This window comes from Nicotiana tabacum, chromosome 21, assembly GCF_000715075.1.
Source record: "Nicotiana tabacum cultivar K326 chromosome 21, ASM71507v2, whole genome shotgun sequence".
Classification (NCBI taxonomy): domain Eukaryota; kingdom Viridiplantae; phylum Streptophyta; class Magnoliopsida; order Solanales; family Solanaceae; genus Nicotiana; species Nicotiana tabacum.
This window is the reverse complement of record NC_134100.1, coordinates 91,806,440-91,827,314: the sequence shown is the minus strand read 5'-3', so window position 1 is coordinate 91,827,314 and position 20,875 is coordinate 91,806,440.

Sequence of the window (20,875 nt, the reverse complement as noted above, 5' to 3'; positions counted from 1 at the left end):
TATGCATTCAAACACTACCCACATGCTTCTAAACAAGAATTAAGCATCAATTTGACATTTTTAGCATGAATTTAACCCTAGATAAAAAAAAAACAACAACAAGGAGAAAAGAAAAGAAAAAGATGAAATTAATTCATTGAAATTAACATACCAGTAATGAAATGTAGTAGGAAATCAACAATTGATGAGTATGGGATGAGATTGAAAACAAGAAAGAGTGCACCGTGCTTGAGAGGTCAGAGAGTGTAAAGTCTGAATAGTCTCAAAAGTCCTATTTATAATTTGGCCCACCGACTTACCTGAGTGCGGATGCACAATTTTGGCGCGGTCCACACTCTTTACCTTTTCTACTCAGCAGCTGATTCAGTGACGCGGTCCGCATAAAAATGGTTGTAGCCACACAATATGTGCGATCCGTAAAATTTTGATTGCGGCCGCGAATCCTCAAAGGATTTTGTCAGGCCAAACATCACAGAGTGTGCATTTTCTATCTTTCAGCTGTGCGAATGCACACAGAATTATGCGGAAGCAAAGGGCTTGTGCGGCCGCATAATTCTGGCGCGGTCCGCACAATTTCACCACTTGGCCAATTTTTGTCTTGTCAATTTTTCTGCACTGCACACCCAATTCCTGCATACACTTCACAACCAGTTAGTCCAAAACAATGCCTAATCTAACAAGAAAATCAAAAGAAAGAAAAACACATGGGTTGCCTCCCAAGAAGCGCTTGATTTAACGTCGCGGCACAACGCATGATATCATCATTCATTTGAAATGGAGCAATGCCACAACGTGGCCATCATCGACCTTACCAAGGTAGTGCTTCACCCGGTGCTCATTGACTCTAAAGATCTCACCATTCTTATTTTTCAAATCAAGAGCACCAAAAGGAGTCACATGTACCACTTCAAAAGGACCACTCCACTTTGATTTAAGCTTTCCCAGAAACATCTGTAACCGAGAGTTGAATAAAAGAACAAGGTCACCTTCTTTTAATTCTTTGTTCCGGATATACTTATCATATAGGTACTTCATCTTGTCCTTATACAAGGACGAAGTGGAGTAAGCATGGAACCGGAACTCATCAAGTTCATTCAATTGCTCCACCCGAATATTGGCAGCTACATCCCACTCAAGGTTCAATTTCTTCAACGCCCACATGGCCTTATGCTCTAATTCCACCGGAAGGTGACATGCTTTCCCAAACACCAACCAATACGGAGACATACCAATTGGAGTCTTGTAAGATGTTTTATAGGCCCAAAGAGCATCGTCAAGTTTCCTTGACCAATCAGTCCGATTAGCATTGATAGTCTTGGATAGAATACTCTTGATCTCCCTATTGGAGACTTCAACCTGTCCACTTGCCTGGGGTGATAAGGGGTTGACACCTTGTGAGGGACACCATACTTGGAGAGTAAAGTGTCAAAGGCTTTGTTGCAAAAATGTGAACCCCCATCACTAATGATGGCCCTTGGAGTACCAAACCTTGTGAATATATTCTTCTTCAAGAAAGCTAACACACTCCGAGCTTCATTGTTGGGCAAAGCCACGACTTCAACCCATTTGGATACGTAATCCACAGCTACCAATATGTAGGTGTTCCCACATGAGCTCACAAACGGACCCATATAATCAATGCCCCAAACATCAAAAATATTAATCTCGAGGATGGTGGTGAGAGGCATCTCATTTTTCTTGGATATCCCACCGACCCTTTGACATTCATCACAACACTTAACGAGCTCTCTAGCATCTTTGTACAAGGTAGGCCAATAGAATCCACAGCTTAGGACCTTTGTAGCAATTCTCGCCCCACCATGGTGACCACCATAAGGCGAAGAATGGCAAGCTTCAATAATACCCAATTGCACTTCTTCTGGAACACATCTCCGGATAACACCATCAGTGCAAATTTTGAAGAGATATGGCTCATCCAATAGTAGTCCAGGCAGTCCCGTTTGAGCTTCTTCCTTTAGTTTGAGGAGAACTCATTCGAAACAATGCCACTCACAAGATAGTTAGCCACATCGGCAAACCATGGCATCCCAGTCATAGAAATGGAAAGGAGTTGTTCGTCAGGAAATGAATCATTGATCTCAAGGCCATCATGTGGCCTCCCCTCCTCCCCCAATCGGGATAAGTGGTTCGCCACTTTATTTTTACTACCTTTTCGATCATGAATCTCTAGATCAAACTCTTGCAATAGAAGCACCCACCGCATCAACCTTGCCTTAGAGTCTTTCTTGCTCATTAAATAATGGAGTGTTGCATGATCGGTGTGAACAATCACCTTGGTACCCATTAGGTACGGGTGGGACTTCTCCATAGCAAAGACAATGGCTAGGAGTTCTTTCTCGGTCACTGTATAGTTGACTTGGGCCTCGTTCATGGTCTGCTAGAATAGTAGACCGGATGAAAGATCTTATTCATTCATTGCCTCAATACTACACCAACTGCCATATCGCTTGAATCATACATGAGCTCAAATGGTAAGCTCCAATTTGGCGCGGTGATAATAGGAGTGGTAGTCAACTTATACTTGAGTAGTTCAAATGCCTTCGTACAATCTTCATTGAAAAGGAACTTGGCATCTTTCTCCAAGATATTGCACAAAGGGTTTACCACCTTAGAAAAGTCCTTGATGAATCGGCGATAAAACCCCGCATGACCTAGAAAGCTTCTCACTCCCTTTACAGAAGTAGGGGATGGAGTTTGGATATCACTTCAAGTTTTGCTTTATCAACCTCAATACCATTTTTGTAAATCATGTGACCGAGGACAATGCCCTCGTTGACCATAAAGTGACACTTCTCCCAATTCAGCACCAAGTTAGTTTCTTCACAATATGCTAATACCTTATCCAAGTTATCTAAGCACTCTTCAAAAGAGTCCCCCACAACAGAGAAATCATCCATGAAAACCTCGAGAAAGTCCTCCACCATATCAGTGAAGATGGATATCATACACCGCTGAAAAGTTGTCGGTGCATTACATAACCCGAATGGCATCCGCGAGAATGCGAAAGTGCCATACGGACAAGTGAAGGTGGTCTTCTCTTGGTCTTCAGGTGCAATAAGAATCTGGTTATATCCGGAATATCCATCCAAGAAGCAATAATAAGCACGTCCGTCTAACCTATCCAACATTTGATCAAGAAATGGAAGCGGAAAATGGTCTTTTCGCGTAACTTTGTTGAGCTTTCTATAATCCATGCACACTCTCAACCCGGTGACAGTTCTTGTGGGGATAAATTCATTTTTGTCATTTGTGATCACAATCATGCCCTCTTTCTTAGGGACACATTGTACCGGCGAGGTCCACGAACTATCGGAAATGGGGTAAACCACCCTGGCATCCAACCACTTGATGATCTCTTTCTTTACTAGCTCTTGCATGGCCTCATTCAATCGTATTTGATGTTCCACGGAGGGCATCCTCCTCCAAAATGATTTTGTGCATGCAAAAGGTGGGGCTTATACCCCGAATATCTGCCAATGTCCAACCTATTGCTTTCTTCCTCCTTTGAAGCACCGCAAGGGTGGCATCTGCCTGCACGTTAGTTAAGCACGAGGAAAGAATAACAGGTAAAGTGGAACAAGGGCCTAGAAACTCATACCTAAGGTGTGAAGGCAAAGGCTTTAACTCTAAGGTGGGAGGCTCCTCGATTGAGGGCTTTGTTGGTGGAGTCTTCCGATTTTCGAGATCCAAGGAAAGTTTTTTGGGCGTATAAGTATATGATCCCATTCCTTGTAAAGCATTGACATATTCTACAAAGCCTTCCTTCTCATCCTCATCATGATTCAACAACACAATTTCCAAGGTGTCTTCCACATTTATCACAGCAATTGTGTCATCAACAATTACTTCGGTCACAATATCCACGAACGAACACACTTTGTTGCTATTTGGCTGCCTCATTGATTTACAAACATGGAACGCCACTTTTTCATCGCCCACCTGGAAGGTGAGCTCTCCAGCTTCCACATCAACTAAGGCCTTACATGTAGCAAGGAAAGGTCTCCCCATAATGATTGGCACCTCGTAGTCAACCTCACAGTCAAGTATCACAAAATTTGCAGGAAGGATGAACTTGTCGACCCTAACTAACACATCATCAATTATCCCCAATGGCCTTTTCATTGTCCGATCTGCAATTTGCAACCCCGTGGATGTGGGTCTTGGTTATCCAATCCCCAACATTTTGAACACAGAATAAGGCATCAAGTTAATGATTTCCCCCAAATCACATAAAGCTTTGGCAAACTTGGCACTCCCAATAGTGCACGGGATTGTAAAAGCACCGGGGTCTTCCAGCTTTGGAGCCATGGAGTTCACCATAGCACTCACTTGATGTGTCATTTTTATCGTTTCACAATTCATTTATCTCTTCTTTGTTACCAAATCCTTCATGAACTTGGTATATCCCGACATTTGTTCTAAGGCTTCAACCAACGGCACATTTATAGACAAACTTTTCATCATATCAATGAATTTCTTGAATTTATTCTCATTGTTTTGCTTTGCAAGTCTTTGAGGGTATGGATGAGGAGGCCTTAGCATTGGTACCTTAGCCTTTGGCACTACCGGTTCCGGCATATCAGTCATGTGCTCCCTAGACGGGTTCACTTCTTCTTGCGTCTCCTCCACATTTTCATCAATATCAATCCTCGCTTCTTAATTAGCTTGAATATCATTGCTTGGATCATCATCATCTTGCACCAACACATCATCACCCACATGTTTTCTTTGGTTTGAGGTATTAGCAACCTTACCTCTCGCACTTCTTATTGTCATGGCCATTGCATGCCCTGTATTCCCACCTTTCGGGTTCACCACTGTATCACTAGGTAGTGCCCCCTTTTGGCGAGTATTTAAAGCTTGAGAAATTTGGCCAAGTTGGACCTCTAAGTTGCGGATAGAAGTGTTGTGGGAGGCTAATTGGGCATCAGAGTCGGCGTTTTTCTCCATCATTTGCTTAAAGATGTTTTCAATCCGTCCCATTTCATTATTGGAAGAACTAGGACCTTGCGATGGATATAGAGGCGGGTTGTTTGGTTGTTGATACATCGGGGGCCTCTAAAAGCCTAACCCCCGATTTCCTTGATTGTTATTGTTCTAACCCCTTGATTATTGTTGTTCCCCCAATTGCTTTGATTGTTGCCACCCCAATTACCTTGATTATTTCCTCCCCAATTGCCTTGATTGCCTTGATTACCCCAATTGCTTTGATTATTGTTGTTGCCACCACTCTAATTTCCTTGGCGGCCTTGGTTGTTCCAGTTTCCTTGGTTTTCTTGTGATCTCCATTGTTGTTGATTTGGAGAATTGCTTCTTTGACCTTGATAATTGTTGACATATTGAACCTCTTCATCTTTCTAATCATATGAATCATCTTGATTATACCCACTATTACTTTGTTTAAATTATTCCGGATGATTTTGTACTTGTTGACCTCATTGTCGTCTCTTGTTTACCATCATGTTCACCCTTTCCATAGTACTCACCTGTTTCGACCCTTGAACTTGTTGAAGCTGATCCTTGGCCAGTTGGTTCATGGTGGTTGTCAACTCCGCAATAGCTTGCCCATGATCATGTAGCTCCTTGTGTAGGTGAATAATATTTGGGTCACCCTGAGGAACATTGGCTTTACTTTGCCATGCCGAAGAGGTGTTCGCCATCTCATCCAAGATTTCATAAGCTTTAGAATAAGGCGTGTTCATGAAGTTACCCCCAGCGAGTTGATTTACCACACACTAATTTGTTGTGTTGATCCCCCGGTAGAAAGTCTGTTGGATCATGGCTTCGGTCATATCATTGTTCGGGCATTCTTTGACCATGGTGCGATATATTACCCAAATCTCGTGCAATGGCTCATTGGGTTCTTATTTGAAAGCTAAAATTTCATCCCTTAGTGTAGCCATGTGCCCCGGAGAGAAACATTTGGCAATGAACTTCTCGGCCAACTCATCCCAAGTGTGGATGGAATGATTGGGCAATCTCTCTAACCAGTCTAAAGCCTTTCCCCGTAGAGAAAAGGGAAATAGCCTTAATCGCAGTGCATCCTCGGTGACATTTGTTTGCTTGCTCCCCCAACAAGTATCAACAAACCCTTTGAGGTGCTTGTAGGCATTTCTGTGTGGAGCTCCGGTGAAGAAACACCGCTGCTCAAGTAGTGTAAGCATCACGTTGGTAATTTGGAAGTTGCTCGCCCTAATCCGGGACGGGACTACTGCACTTGCATAGGCCTCATTCGGCAACACCTGGTGCGCTGCCATTTGTAGAGGCGGTCGGCCTCGCTTGTTTACTTGAGGCTCGGGATGAACCTCATCCACTTGATCGTCATCTATCTCCTCCCCCAATGGTAAATTTCCGAGGGGCTCATCGTTAAGGGCCATTTTGTACCTAAAAGAAATTCACAAACAAAATTAGTGACTCGGAAGGAAAGAAAGACAAAACATACAAATACCTAGATATATAGCTAAATCCGTTTAAATCCCCAACAACCGAGCCAAAAACTGATTTGTGCCAAACCTATACCATAATTGAGTAGCGAGGCGGTCGATGCAATAATAAACCCAATAAAGGTCGGGATCGAATCCACATGGAGTTAGAATATGGGATTAGGTGTATATCTAAGTTACTTGCAAGTTTTGTCTTTAATTGCACTTCCACAAACTTGGTTGGTTTTTCTATTTCTAACTTTACTCTAAAGATTGCAATAATTGAAACTAAGGACAATTTTTTTGTTGTTGTTTTTCAAATGTTTAAAGAGACTAGGGTAGTGATTTCTACCTAGGTGGATATCTAACTGGTAGCAAAATCTAGGGCAAGCTTGATTAGTTGGGATTGTAATATAGCTATCGCACTCGGGTACTCACTCTAGACCTCTCGGTAGTTTGAGTGATTTTACCCAATTTGGATTTCTCAAGTCTAAATGGATATTCATTCAAATCAAGTGATATTGGCTCAAGTTTGGTATTACTATCTCTAGGTTTAACCCTTTGATTGGGGCTATCAATTTCTTGAGTTCACCCCAATTCCTTGTTAGCCTAGTTTTCCTAGACTTAGTCCCTCTTTCTCAAGTAGAGACTAAGTCATAAAGGCATGAATCAATGTTTGCAACCATTAATTCTTGAGTTCTAGCAAGAACTAGGCTAAATACCACTAACCCATTCACATTCAAGCCCTAAAATCAAATACCCATTAAATACCCACACAAGGGTGGGTTGGGTCACAACCCTAGCTATGGGTTTAGCTACTCATGAAAATAACAGAAATTAAAGATGAAATGAAGATAAAATCCATGATATTAATTTATGGAATGAAAATCTAATGTTAAGAAGCGAATCTACTACAAAATATCCGAAAATAGAAAATTCATCCATCTACAAAACATAACATAAACTAACATCCCCTAAAAATGATAAAAAGTTCTATTTATACTAAGCAGGAAATATCGGACAAAAATGCCCCTACGGAGGTTATGCGGCCGCATAATTCTGAGTGCGGCCGCACTCTTGATTTTGCGGCCACATAATTCTGATGCGGTCAGCATTCTTCTCTTTTGGATCTGTCTCTAGTTCTTCATTTCGCGGATCGCATAATTTCGATCACGGCCGCACAAGGAATTCTGCGATCGCACAATTCTAGTGTGGTTCGCACTTCTCTCTTTTGCTCAAGTTGTCAGCTCTCTGAATCTCAGTCATCGCGGTCTGCGTAATTTCAATCGCGGTCATACAGGAACTTTCGCGGCCGCACATTTTTGGTGCGGTCCGCGCTCATCATTTAGCCCAAAAATCACTCTCTGGATCTCCCTCTCGCGGACCGCGTAATTTTGATCGCGGCCGCATCATGGATTTCGCGGCCGCACAATATTTGTGCGGTCCGCGCTTCAGACCTCTTTGTCTAGCCTTGGTTTTTGTTCAACTTTTGACTCCTTTATGAGTTGATTTTGATTCCTTTGGCTCATTTTGAATAATTCTTGCAAGCAAGCATTTTTCATTAGTTTCCGGGAATACCTTCAAGCATTTTTGGCCTAAAACACAAGTAAAAGAGAGCAAATAATAGGTTAAAATCCCCACTTATCAAAATCTTCTTAGGATTTGGTACTGTTGTGATATGTGAGCACCGTGTACGTGAGGTGACCAGTACGTACACGGGCTATTTGTTGTAAAACCCGATTTATTTTACTGAGTAGCAACCTGTTTTTCCTTTAATTTGAGTTATACCGTTTAAATGAGTATTAGTCTATTTTCATTCTTAATTGAGCTATTCCAATATGTGTAGTTATCCTGTTTAGTCTAATATCACATGTCTACGTGCTTTAACTGCTTATTTGAACTCTATGAAGCATGCCTAGTTCCTGCTTTTCTTTGTTCTTTATCAGTATAACTGTAGAAATCTTGCTGTTAACTGTTGTATTTATCGGTTTGAGATGTGTGTTTACTTTTGAGACTACGAGGCGGTTCCTCGGGAGTTCTCCCTACACATTTATTTTTGATACTACGAAGTGGTTCCTCGGGAGTTCTCCCTGCACATTTACTTTTGAGACTACGAGGCGGTTCCTTGGGAGTTCTCCCTGCACATTTACTTTTGAGACTACGAGGCGGTTCCTCGGGTGTTCTCCCTGCACATTTACTTTTGAGACTATGAGGAGGTTCCTTGGGATTTCTCCCTGCATATTTACTTTTGAGACTACAAGGCGGTACCTCGGGAGTTCTCTCTGTATATTTACTTTTGAGACTACGAGGCGGTACCTCGGGAGTTCTCCATGTATATTTATTTTGGGACTACGAGACGGTATCTCGGGAGATCCCTTGTTGTTTACCCCTGTGTGTTGTACTGTTGACTTGCTGTGTTTCCTTTTGTTAAATTCTAGTCTCTTATTATACTGTATATTCTCTTACATTATTTATTATTTATCAGTGGGCCTGACCTAACCTCGTCACTACTCGACCGAGGTTAGGCTTGGCACTTACTAGGTACCATTGTGGTGTACTCATACTACTGTTCTGTACATGTTTTGTGTGCACATCCAGGTACTTCTTATCAGCCCCGCTACTAGCTGAGAGTGCTTGCTATTGTACGGAGAATTCAATGTACCTCTGCCGCATCCGCAGACCTCGAAGTCCCCCTCTATTCTCTCATATGTCATTTACCTTCCGTACTTCTTTTGTTAGACTCTGGTGTATAGAGATACTAGTTTCCTTCTGTAGCTTGTGACTTCCAATGTTTCGGGCTTTGGGAAGACTATGTATTAATAGAGTATTGGTTATTGTACATGCCGAGCGTCATTGTTACTAGTTACTCAGTTATCCACTACTGTTAGTAGCCAAGTTTTACTTTCGTTTTGTTATTTTCCATAATTTCTTAGGCTTAACTAGTCGTATAGACTAGGTGTCGTCACGACATTATACGGAGGGAGTTTGGGTCGTGACATTATAAGTCCTCTATTTCGGACCTTTGAGCCATTATTTCGTATTTTTAGTTGGGAACCTCGGGATTTAGCGATTTTGGAGAGGAATTTCACCACAAAACTTGGGGTAAGCATTCTTGACTCACTTGTGATTATATTTCATGGATTAATCTTCATTTTTGGCGTTAGATTATTGATTTCAAGAAGAAATCGGAAGAAATTTCTACAATTTCACAAAATGAATTTTTGAGTTTTGAATACTGATTCGGAGTCGTATTTGAATGAAATTAGTATGGTTGAACTCGTAATTGAATGGGTTGTTGGATTTTGTGAGTTTCGTCGGATTCCGAGATGTGGGCTCCACTATCGACTTTTCGAACGGAGTTAGAAATTTTCATAAATTGTTAATTTGTAAGTATTGGAGTAAATTGTGATTTATTTGCACATTATTTGAATAGACACTAATCGTTTGGCTTGAATTGAGGAGATAGGAAGGTGTATAGAGGTTGATACGCACGGAATGGAATTTTCGGAGTATTGTTTAGCTTGCTCGGCATCGGATTCGGCTTGTTCGAGGTAAGTAACATTTCTAAACTTGGTTCTGAGAGTATGAATCCCCGAATTTTGTGTTATATAAATTGTTTGGAGGTGACGCACATGCTAGATGATGGGCGTGTGAGTGTGCACCATAGAAATTGTGATTTGAATAAATTCTGTGGAGTTGTAACATTAAAGAATCATGTTATTATCTGCACATCCTCCACGTGCTAGAGAAATTGAGCTGAGACTCGTATTAAGATCATGTTTAGGCTACATGTCGATATTTTTGGGACCCATAGGGTCGTATCGCTGTTGAATTTAATTATTTTTAAAATGTACATTTCATACTCAGTCATGTTCATCCATTGTGATGATATTTATGGGATCGGGGCTACCCGCCTGCAGCATGCCATATTGGATTTATATATATATTATTATTATATGGATCTGGGTTGCCCGCCTGCAGCATGCCATATCGGCTTTATATCACGCTTGGGCTGAAGGAGCCCCTCCGTAGTTTGCATGTAATAACCCGACAGGTCGTTTTGAACTCCAGCGCATCATTCGGCGGTTTGGGGCCATGAGCAGCTTCACTTCAGGTATTATGACTTGTACGCATGGTCAGAATTTAATTTCGGGAAGTTGGAGTTGATTTGGAAAGGCAATTCTAATTTCGGAAGCTTTAAGTTGGAGGAATTGACTAAAGGGTGATTTTTGAGTAAACGACCTCGGAATCGAGATTTTAAGGTTCATACAGGTTCGTATTATGATTTTGGACTTGGACGTGTGTCCGGATCGGGTTTTGGATAACCCGGAAAAGTTTTGGCGCATATTGTGGAAGTTGGTATTTTGAAAGAATTTCAATGTTATCGATATCCGTTTGGGATTCAGAGACTGGGAATAGCTCCGTATGGCAATTTTGGTGTTGGGAGTGCGTCCGGAAGTGGATTCGGAGGTCCGAAGGTCATTTTGGGGTCATTTGGCAAAAGTTAGAAATTTGAAGGTTTTTGAGAAGTTTGACCGGAAGTGGACTTTTTGGTATCGGGGTTGAATTCCAATTCTGGAAGTTGGAGAAGGTTCATAATGTCCAATGTGACTTCTGTGCAAAATTTGAGGTCAATCGGACGTGATTTGATAGGTTTCGGCATCAATGGTAGAAGTTGAAGTTTCAAAGTTCACTAAGTTTGAATTGGAGGGTGATTCGTGTTTTTAGCATAGTTTGATGTAATTTAAACGCTCGACTAAGTTCATGATGTGCTTTGGGACGTGTTGGTATATTTGGTTGAGGTTCCGAGGTTCTCGGGTGGATTCCGGGTGGTTAACGGATCGAATTTGGAGTTGAAGAAAGAGTTGAAGCAGCTGGTGTCTGGTGTAATCACACCTGCGAGAAAGGGGTGGTAGGTGCGAGCCCGCAGGTGCGGCATTATGGTCGCAGAAGCGGTCCTGGACCACCTAGGCAAGGGTCGCAGATGTGGAGTTGGGGGCGCTTATGCGCATCCGCAGGAGCAGTCAAGGCTCCGCAGAAGCGGTCTCACGGAAGTGAGCCGCTGATCGCAGAAGTGAGCCGTTGATCGCATAAGCGGACAAGCTGGCTAAGGGGGAAAACTGCATCTGCGAGGTTATTTCCATAGATGCGGTTGGCTAGCCATAGAAGAGGAAATTGTGGCTGGGCAGAATGTTTTAAAGGTGGGTTTGGGTTCATTTGACCCATTTGCCACATGGCTTGGGCGATTTTTGAAGCTCTTCAAGGGAGTATTTTCGCCATCCTATGCAAGGTAAGTGATTCCCACCTATTGCAAGTTAAGTACTTGGTTTACATATGGATTTAGACTTGAAATTTGTAGAAATTTGGGATTTTTGGTAGAAAAAGCTAGAAATGGATATTTTTGGATTTTGACCATGAAATTGGACATGGAATTTGGAATAAATTTTATATTTGAGTTCATGGTGATATGGGTAAGGTTTATCTTCGAAAATTTTCGGAATCTGGTCACGTAGGCCCGAGGGTGATTTTTATCGACTTTTCAAGCAGAGTTAGAAATTGTTATAAATTGGATTATAATAAGTATTAGAGTGTGTATTTATGGATTTGCACGTTTATTGACTAGTTTTGGAGCGTTGGGCATCGGTTTGAGTTATTGAAAGGGCTTGGGAGCCGGTTATGAAATTTTGGAGCGAGGTAAGTCTCCTTTCTAACCTTGTAAGAGGGAACTTACCCCATAGGTGAACTTAATTAATATGCGTTGTTATTTGTGGGGGCTACGTACGCATGAAGTGACGAGAGTCCGTACGTAGCTACTATTCCTGTTTATGTCCGGGTAGTTTTAGGTTTACACCATGCTTGTGGACACCGTTATTTGATTATAATTGTTAAGTGTATCAAATGGAACTGAGTTGAGGATTTTTAAGGATTTAAAAGCTTCAAGTCAAATTGTCTTTATTTTGAAAAGAATCAAGAAAGGGTTATGATTTATTGATAAATTTGTATTTGACCATGTCGCATGTATGATCCGCGAGCGGGGTAATAGATGCATCTATGGTTCGCGTCGTTCTACCCTCGGCAGTGCACATTTTACGTTTATGTTGGATCGGGTCAAACGTCCTCGGTGGTATTCGTGTGTGATAATAGAACTGGAAGTTCCTTTCATAATCGGTATAAATTCACTGTTTGTGTGATCATATGTTTTAAAAGAAGGAAGTGATTCAAGCTCTTAAATATTTCTGAAGACTTGTTCAGTTATTTCTTGTTCTAAGTTTTATTGTTTTATATATCTTGCTTAATTAGAATTTCATATTATCATATTATCGACCCTTAGTAAGTATCGGAGTCGACCCCTCGTCACTACTTCTTCGAGGTTAGGCGGGATACTTACTGGGTACGCGTTGATTTACGTACTCATGCTACACTTGCTACACGTTTTTGTGCAGGTGCATATATGTCTAGTGGCCTCGTGGGCGCAGAGGCGCGATTATTGCGAGCACTTAGGTGAGTTATCTTCCACGTTACAAGTCTGCACCCTGCAGAGTCTCCTTCATAGTATTTATATTTTCCTGTCCAATTTATATTCCGGACAGATATTGTATTTTATTTTATATTCCTAGTTGATGCTCATGCACTTGTGACACCGGGTTTTGGGCGATTATGGGTTACACTGTATTGAAATTTTTAAAGATATTATTATGTTTTTTGTAAACTTCATCTTTTACTATTTAATTGAAGGAAATATGATTTCAGAAATATTAAAAATGAGAACCAAATTAAGTATTTACTTTTGGCTTGCCTGACCGCGATTTTTGGCACCATCACGACCTTTAATGGATTTTGGGCCATGACAACACGGTATCAGATCACTAGGTTCACTTAGGTCTTACGAGTCATGAGCGAGTCTAGTAGAGTCTTGCGGATCGGTACGGAGACATCTGTACTTATCTTCGAGAGGCTATATGACTGTTAGGAGCACTTTCCTTCTTGATTCCTCATCGTGCGATTCGATTTCTTTGAGGTGTATGCCTTCATTCCCTTCCTATTCAGTCTTATGCGACACAAAGCGCTTGTTATAAATTGGGAATCGAGGAATTTTTATGGTACTACAGATATGGTACAGGATGTTTCTCCCTACGTATTTGATTGGGCTATTGTCGTTGCCTCGCGGAAGGCCGTTCTATCATTGCAGCTCAGTATCAGCATTACCTAAGGTTTTGAGATTTGGCATTGATTATTATGATGATTCGTGCATTGCTATCGCACCGTGTTTGTGTAATTGTAGGATGCTTGTCTATGCGTTGAAGCAGCGAATGACTTGGAAAGGAGGTTTACCCAGTGCATGATAAAGAGATCCAGTATTTTATTACCGGCGAAGGAAAGGCAATCAGACTATAAATGTATAGGTTTGGGTTGATGGAGTAATGGGACTTAGTATTTTTGAGTGTGGAGGAATTTTCATATGTGATGTGGTGTCGTCGTCCTTGTTGAACGCGTTAAGGTTTGCCAGTGTCATGGTCTTCATCAATTCGCCTTCGGGGGCAGAGTAGTGTGAGATGGTGCCAGAGAAGCGGTTGTCAGAGACAACATAGTGCAGTAATTCCAGAATTTAAATGGGTATTTCTAATGTTGACGACTCGAGAAAGATGATCTTCGGAGGGGTTTAAAGTTGGTAGCGATCTATTGGTTCAAGTGCTACAGAGATAGATATTAAGTTAAGGCAACAATTGGGCAGTGAAGGATGAGGAAGGACATGTGGGGGGTGTCTTGCGGTGGTTAAATTCAAGAAGGTCAAGTATGAGAAATAGAAGTCGGGTAGTTGCTTAAAGGAGAGGGTTTGACAAAAGTGGAAGAGCGGCAGAGTTACATATGGGTTCTGCGGTAGGATGACTATACGCCTTGGGGGAAGTTAGAGTGATTTTGGATTCATGGTGGACAGTGACTAGGTCTACCGGCTTAATTTGGAATATTGGTTGCTATATTGAGGAAGATTGGGTGTGATAGGAGGGAGTTGCTTAATAGGAAGCAGGATACAACATGACTTTGGATTGGAATGTATTGTCGCACCTTTAGTTGATTTCCATGATGGGTTAACGGACTTGTACAGCTGGTGAATGAGCACGGGCTCAGGATGGTTTATTGGTTTCGTGGTAATTATACTCGATGCAGCATTGTTGGAAGGTGTCGGCACGGAATTTCCACAAGTGGGTTATCTCCGGTGAGTAGGTTAACGATTACGTGGTGTTGATGAAGCTTCTACGAAGAACTTCACTGGCTACCCTGTGAAAGGTCAAACATGTGAACGTGGCTAGTGATTCAGAATGTTCATGAAATGGTTAACAGGAAGATTTCGAGGAATTTGGCGGGTCGATTGTGCGAGATCATGTCAATAGGAGATAAGGAATCTTAGTAGGTTCTAGGGTTATGTAATGGTAGCTTCAAGCTAAGTGGGAGAGCCCCACAGCCTATAATTGGATTGCATGGTTGTCTACTTGAGAGGCTTCTGGTTATCGGTATGTTGGTGGGCTATTACGGCTAAGGAAAGAGAACGTCAGTGGTAAATTGAGCAAAGGATTTGAGGAATGGGTGCTATAATTGGCCTTATCGATTTATGTTCAGGTTTTGGGAAAACTTAGAGTTTATGCTTCATGTAGAGGTGAGTGACAATTAACGTGATTCAGCCGAGTGTTTCTTTAAGAGGGTATTCATGTTCCAGCAGGGCCTTGGAGTTTGATCATAATTGGGAACAAGTCAGAGTGGATGACTCTCAACAATGGTTCTAGTGGGTTCAAAGTGCGGTGCCTAAGGATTTCGAGCCAATAGTATGGTTAAGTATTGAGCTTTTGCAACAGATTATGAAAAGTAGCTTGGAGTGTTCTACATTATCTTCGGTATGCGTTGTGGCATTAGAGGAATAGGAGAAAATAACTTCGGATTCATAGAGGGATTTTTAGAATGGGTGTACCAGTTAAAGACGCGAATATGCGCACAAGGAGGGCATGGGATGCTTCGTGGGTTTTGGAGACAATGTTGTCTCGTGGAATAAGGGTCACTCAGGATGAGTGCGGATTGAGTTCGTTATATTGATAAAGGAGCTGTCGTTATTTCTAAGGAAGATCTAGTGTAAATTAGAAGAAGTCGGATTCGGCTAGCAATGGTTAAATTGGCATGATGATGGCAGTGATTAGTTCTTTCAGCGTGTTAAGTATACCTGTGATTTGTGGAGGCTACGTGCGAGGTTTGATGGCCGCCATAATTGATCTTATTTGGAGGCATGCGAGTATTATGGCCTGTTATGTGTAGATGGAGCCCGGAAGAATTATGATGGTTTAAACCACCACTCGAGGTTTGTATTTTCTGCGGTTATGGGAATTCAGTCATGTGGGGCAATGATTCTCCCGAAATGAGTTAAGTGAGAAGTTTCTATATGATGAAGTGTGTACCCAATTGGTGGTTCGGAGTTATGACAAAATTCTGGTACTCTTGCTTATTGGTATGTTAGGTGCAGTGAGCGGCATGGGAATTGGAAGTTGAGGATCAAGGTTGTAGTTGATGTCGACAAGAATGTCATGAGCTCGGATGAGCGAAAAAGAATTCAGATGTTTAGAGTGAGCTGGTACTGCCTTTAGCATCACCTGAGATCGGTGTCCTGTGTAAGGGGCTTTGTGTACTGATTTGCGGCTTCTTGATTTGCTTTACAGCATTAGTGTGGTCGGTGGTATGGATGTGCAGGCTTGTGACCTGGTACGAAAGGTCGTGGGAGCGTATCCCACTGGAAGATTGTATAAGTGTGTCATGTAGTAACTTGATTGATTAAAGATTGGAAACCAAGTATGGGGATTGTGGTAATATCGCTAATGTGAGAATTTATGCCTGGAGGTCGCTTGGTTCATTTGGTTGTGGAATGTGGAAGTTTGTTCCGGATTTAACGGTTGTTCTTATGTGTCGTGAATAGGTCATTATGGTCCCTTAAGAGGCTACTTAGTTAAGCATGGTATGATCAGAATCGGTTTGAGGTCTGTGGTTGGATCTAAATGTGAATACGGGCTCTATATCAGGCCGGATGTGCTCATCTCAGCATAGCATTGTTTTCGGGAGGGTCTTCGGGCCTTGGATGTTATTCCTATCGTCAGTTATCCCGTGCAATCTATATTATACCAAGTGGTTTGTGAGGTGGTTTGATTATTCGCACTCGTATTGAGATCCCGTATGGTTTGTGGTATTATGTGAGCAGGATGGCTCTCGAGATACAGGTCATATATCGCACCTTAGTGGTGCTTGAGTTTTGTAGCGTGTGACGCTACCCGTCTTCCGAGGATTTGTATTATGCACTTGGCGTGCTTATGGTTGATATTCGGGAATTTTGTGTGTATGAGCGTTACGGCTCGATGTGTGTTGTCTTTAGATTATTATGGTTTGATCAGGTGGCACGCCGCTGCGGATATGTTGATTGGATTGGGTGGCACGCCGCCACGGGTATCATGTGTGGATCGGGTTGCACGCCGCAACAGTGTGTTATTGAGTACATTTTTCCATATCTATTATTGCGTGTTTTGCTTCTCATTTCCTGAGGAAGGTTCATAACATACTTTCGGTTGTTTAATTAGCTACGTGAGTTGAGTAACTCTTTCCAGAGTTCGTTTTTCCTTATGTACCACATACGAGATTATGGATTGTTGGCACATAGTGGCATCATATGAGACCTTTGGTAGTGTGTGTGGTGGCTTATTGCCGGAACGACTTGTACTGGGTGAGACGAGATTTTTGGACCTGGGATCAGTGCGATCAGATTTATATAAAGCATATTAAAGAGTAAATATTGTTATTCAGTCCAGAATGAGGTAATTGTTCTTGTCGGGAGGAGATACTCCATAAATTGTAATTCGGCAGGTGGTTATGAGTTCTACACATCTTCTCTGTCGTGGCATTTCAAGAATTGGAACAAGACTTATATGAGTCATGAGTTGTGTTGTAAGCATCATATTCGTGGGATTTTGGCTATTATTGCTAGAGGATGTTAATATGGTCGTGTGAATGATGCGGTGCATGGTGTGAATTCAGTGAGAGTATACAATCACGTATTGGTACATCGTGTAGTGAGTGATACGGTGTTCAGATGATGGGAGCAGGCTTGGATGTTGGAATTTGGCTCTAAGGCTAATTTAACTAAACAAAAAGGGAAATCTTCGGATATGCTCAAGCAAATGTACTCAACTGAGTGGTGGTAGCACGGATAGGTGCACGAGGTTTTAAACAATGATTTTAGACAACTCCAGAGCAGTTCTTAGCATGTTTGCAAACGAACGTATGTTTAAGTGGGAGAGAATGTAATGACCCGACCGGTCGTTTTGAGCTCTAGCGCATCGTTCGGCGGTTTGGGGCCATGAGCAGCTTCACTTCAGGTATTATGACTTGTACGCGTTGTCAGAATTTAATTTTGGGAAGTTCGGAGTTGATTTAGAAAGAAAATTCTAATTTCGGAAGCTTTAAGTTGGAGGAATTGACTAAAGGATGATTTTTCAGTAAACGACCTCGAAATCAGGATTTGAAGGTTCCAACAAGTTTGTATGATGATTTTGGACTTGGACGTGTGTCCAGATCGGGTTTTGGATGACCCGGGAACGTTTCGGCGCCTATTGTGAAAGTTGGCATTTTGAAAGAATTTCAATGTTATCGATGTCCGTTTGGGATTCAGAGACAGGAAATAGCTATGTATGGTGATTCTGGTATTGGTAGCGCGTCCGGAAGTGGATTCGGAGGTCTGTAGGTCATTTTGGGGTCATTTGGCGAAAGTTAGAAATTTAAAGGTTTTTAAGAAGTTTGACCGGAAGTGGACTTTTTGGTATCGGGGACGGATTCCGATTCTGGAAGTTGAAGTAAGTCTGTAATGTCCAATGTGACTTGTGTGCAAAATTTGAGGTCCATCGGACGTGATTTGATAGGTTTCGGCATCGATGGTAGAAGTTGAAGTTTCAAAGTTCACTAAGTTTGAATTGGAGGGTGATTCGTGTTTTTAGCATTGTTTGATGTGATTTAAAGGCTCGACTAAGTTCGTGATGTGCTTTGGGACGTGTTGGTATATTTGGTTGAGGTCCCGAGGGCCTCGGGTGGATTCTGGGTGGTTAACAGATCGAATTTGGAGTTGAAGAAAGAGTTGAAGCAACTGGTGTCTGGTGCAATCGCACCTGCGAGAAAGGGGCCGCAGGTGCGGTGTTATGGTCGCAGAAGCGGTCCTAGATCACCTGGGCAAGAGCCTCAGATGCAGAGTGGGGGCGCTGATGCGCATCCGCAGGAGCGGTCAAGGCTCCGCAGAAGCGGTCTAGCAGAAGCGGACAAGCCGGCTAAGGGGGAAAAATACATCTGAGAGGTTATTTCCACAAATGCGGTTGGCTAGCTGCAGAAGAGGAAATTGTGGCTGGGCAGAATGTTTTAAAGTTGGGTTTGGGTTCATTTCACCTATTTTTCACACGGCTTGGGCGATTTTTAGAGCTCTCCAAGGGAGTATTTTCGCCATCCTATGCAAGGTAAGTTATTCCCACCTATTGCAAGTTAAGTACTTGGTTTACATATGGATATAGACTTGAAATTTGTAGAAAATTGGGATTTTTGGTAGAAAAAACTAGAAATGGATATTTTTGGATTTTGACCACGAAATTGGACATGGAATTTGGAATAAATTGTATATTTAAGTTCATGGTGATATGGGTAAGGTTTACCTTCGAAAATTTTCGAAATCCGGGCACGTGAGCCCGAGGGTGATTTTTATCGACTTTTCAAGCGGAGTTAGGAATTGTTATAAATTGGATTATAATAAGTATTAGAGTGTGTATTTATGGATTTGCATGTTTATTGACTAGTTTTGGGGCGTTGGGCATCGGTTTGAGTTATTGGAAGGGCTTGGGAGTCGGTTATGGAATTTCGGAGCGAGGTAAGTCTCCTTTCTAACCTTGTAAGTGGGAACTTACCCCATAGGTGAACTTAATTAATATGTGTTGTTATTTGTGGGGGCTACGTACGCACGAAGTGACGAGAGTCCGCACGTAGCTATTATTCCTATTTGTGTTCGGGTGGTTTTAGGTTTACACCATGCTTGTGGACACCGTTATTTGATTATAATTATTTTCCTATTTATGTTCGGGTAGTTTTAGGTTTACACTATGCTTGTGGACACCATTATTTGATTATAATTATTAAGTGTATCAAATGGAACTGAGTTGAGGATTTTTAAGGATTTAAAAGCTTCAAGTCAAATTGTCTTTATTTTGAAAAGAATCAAGAAAGGGTTATGATTTATTAATAAATTTGTATTTGACCGTGTTGCATGTATGATCCGCGAGCGAGGTAATAGATGCATCTATGGTTCGCGCCGTTCGACCCTCGGCAGTGCACAGTTTACATTTATGTTGGATTGGGTCGAACGCCCTCGGTGGTATTCGTGTATGATAATAGAACTGGAAGTTCCTTTCATAATAGGTATAAATTCATTGTTTGTGTGATCATATGTTTTAAAGGAAGGAAGTGATTCAAGCTCTTAAATATTTCTGAAGACTTGTTGAGTTATTTCTTGTTCTGAGTTTTATTGTTTTATATATCTTGCTTAATTAGAATTTCATATTATCATATTGTCGACCCTTAGTAAGTATCGGAGTCGACCCCTCGTCACTACTTCTTCGAGGTTAGGCGGGATACTTACTGGGTACGCGTTGATTTACGTACTCATGCTACACTTGTTGCGCGTTTTTTTGCAGGTGCATATATGTCTAATGGCCCCGTGGTCGTAGAGGCGCGATTATTATGGGTACTTAGGTGAGCTGTCTTCCACGTTACGAGTCCGTAGCCAGCAGAGTCTCCTTCAGAGTATTTATATTTTCCTGTCCGTTTTGTATTCCGGACAGATGTTATATTTTATTTTATATTCCTAGTTGATGCTCATGCACTTGTGACACCAGGTTTTGGGCGATTATGGGTTGCACTGTATTGGAATTTTTTAAGATATTATTATTTATTTTGTAAACTTCATCTTTTACTATTTAATTGAAGGAAATATGATTTCAGAAATATTAAAAATGAGAACCAAATTAAGTATTTATTTTTGGCTTGCCTGACCGCAGTGTCTGGCGCCATCACGACCTTTAATGGATTTTGGGTCGTGACACTGCAGCACCCCCCACAGTGAGCGCAGATGATTTATATTGAGGGATGGATCTTTCCTGGACATGGATCTTGTCCGAATCATTTATATTGAGGGATGGATCTTCCCTGGACATGGATCTTGTCCGAAGCATTTATATTGAGGGATGGATCTTCTGTGGACATGGATCTTGTCCGAATCATTTATATTGAGTGATGGATCTTCCCTAGGTATGGATCTTGCCCGAAGAATTTATATTGAGGGATGGATCTTCCCTGGGCATGGATCTTGCCCGAATCATTTA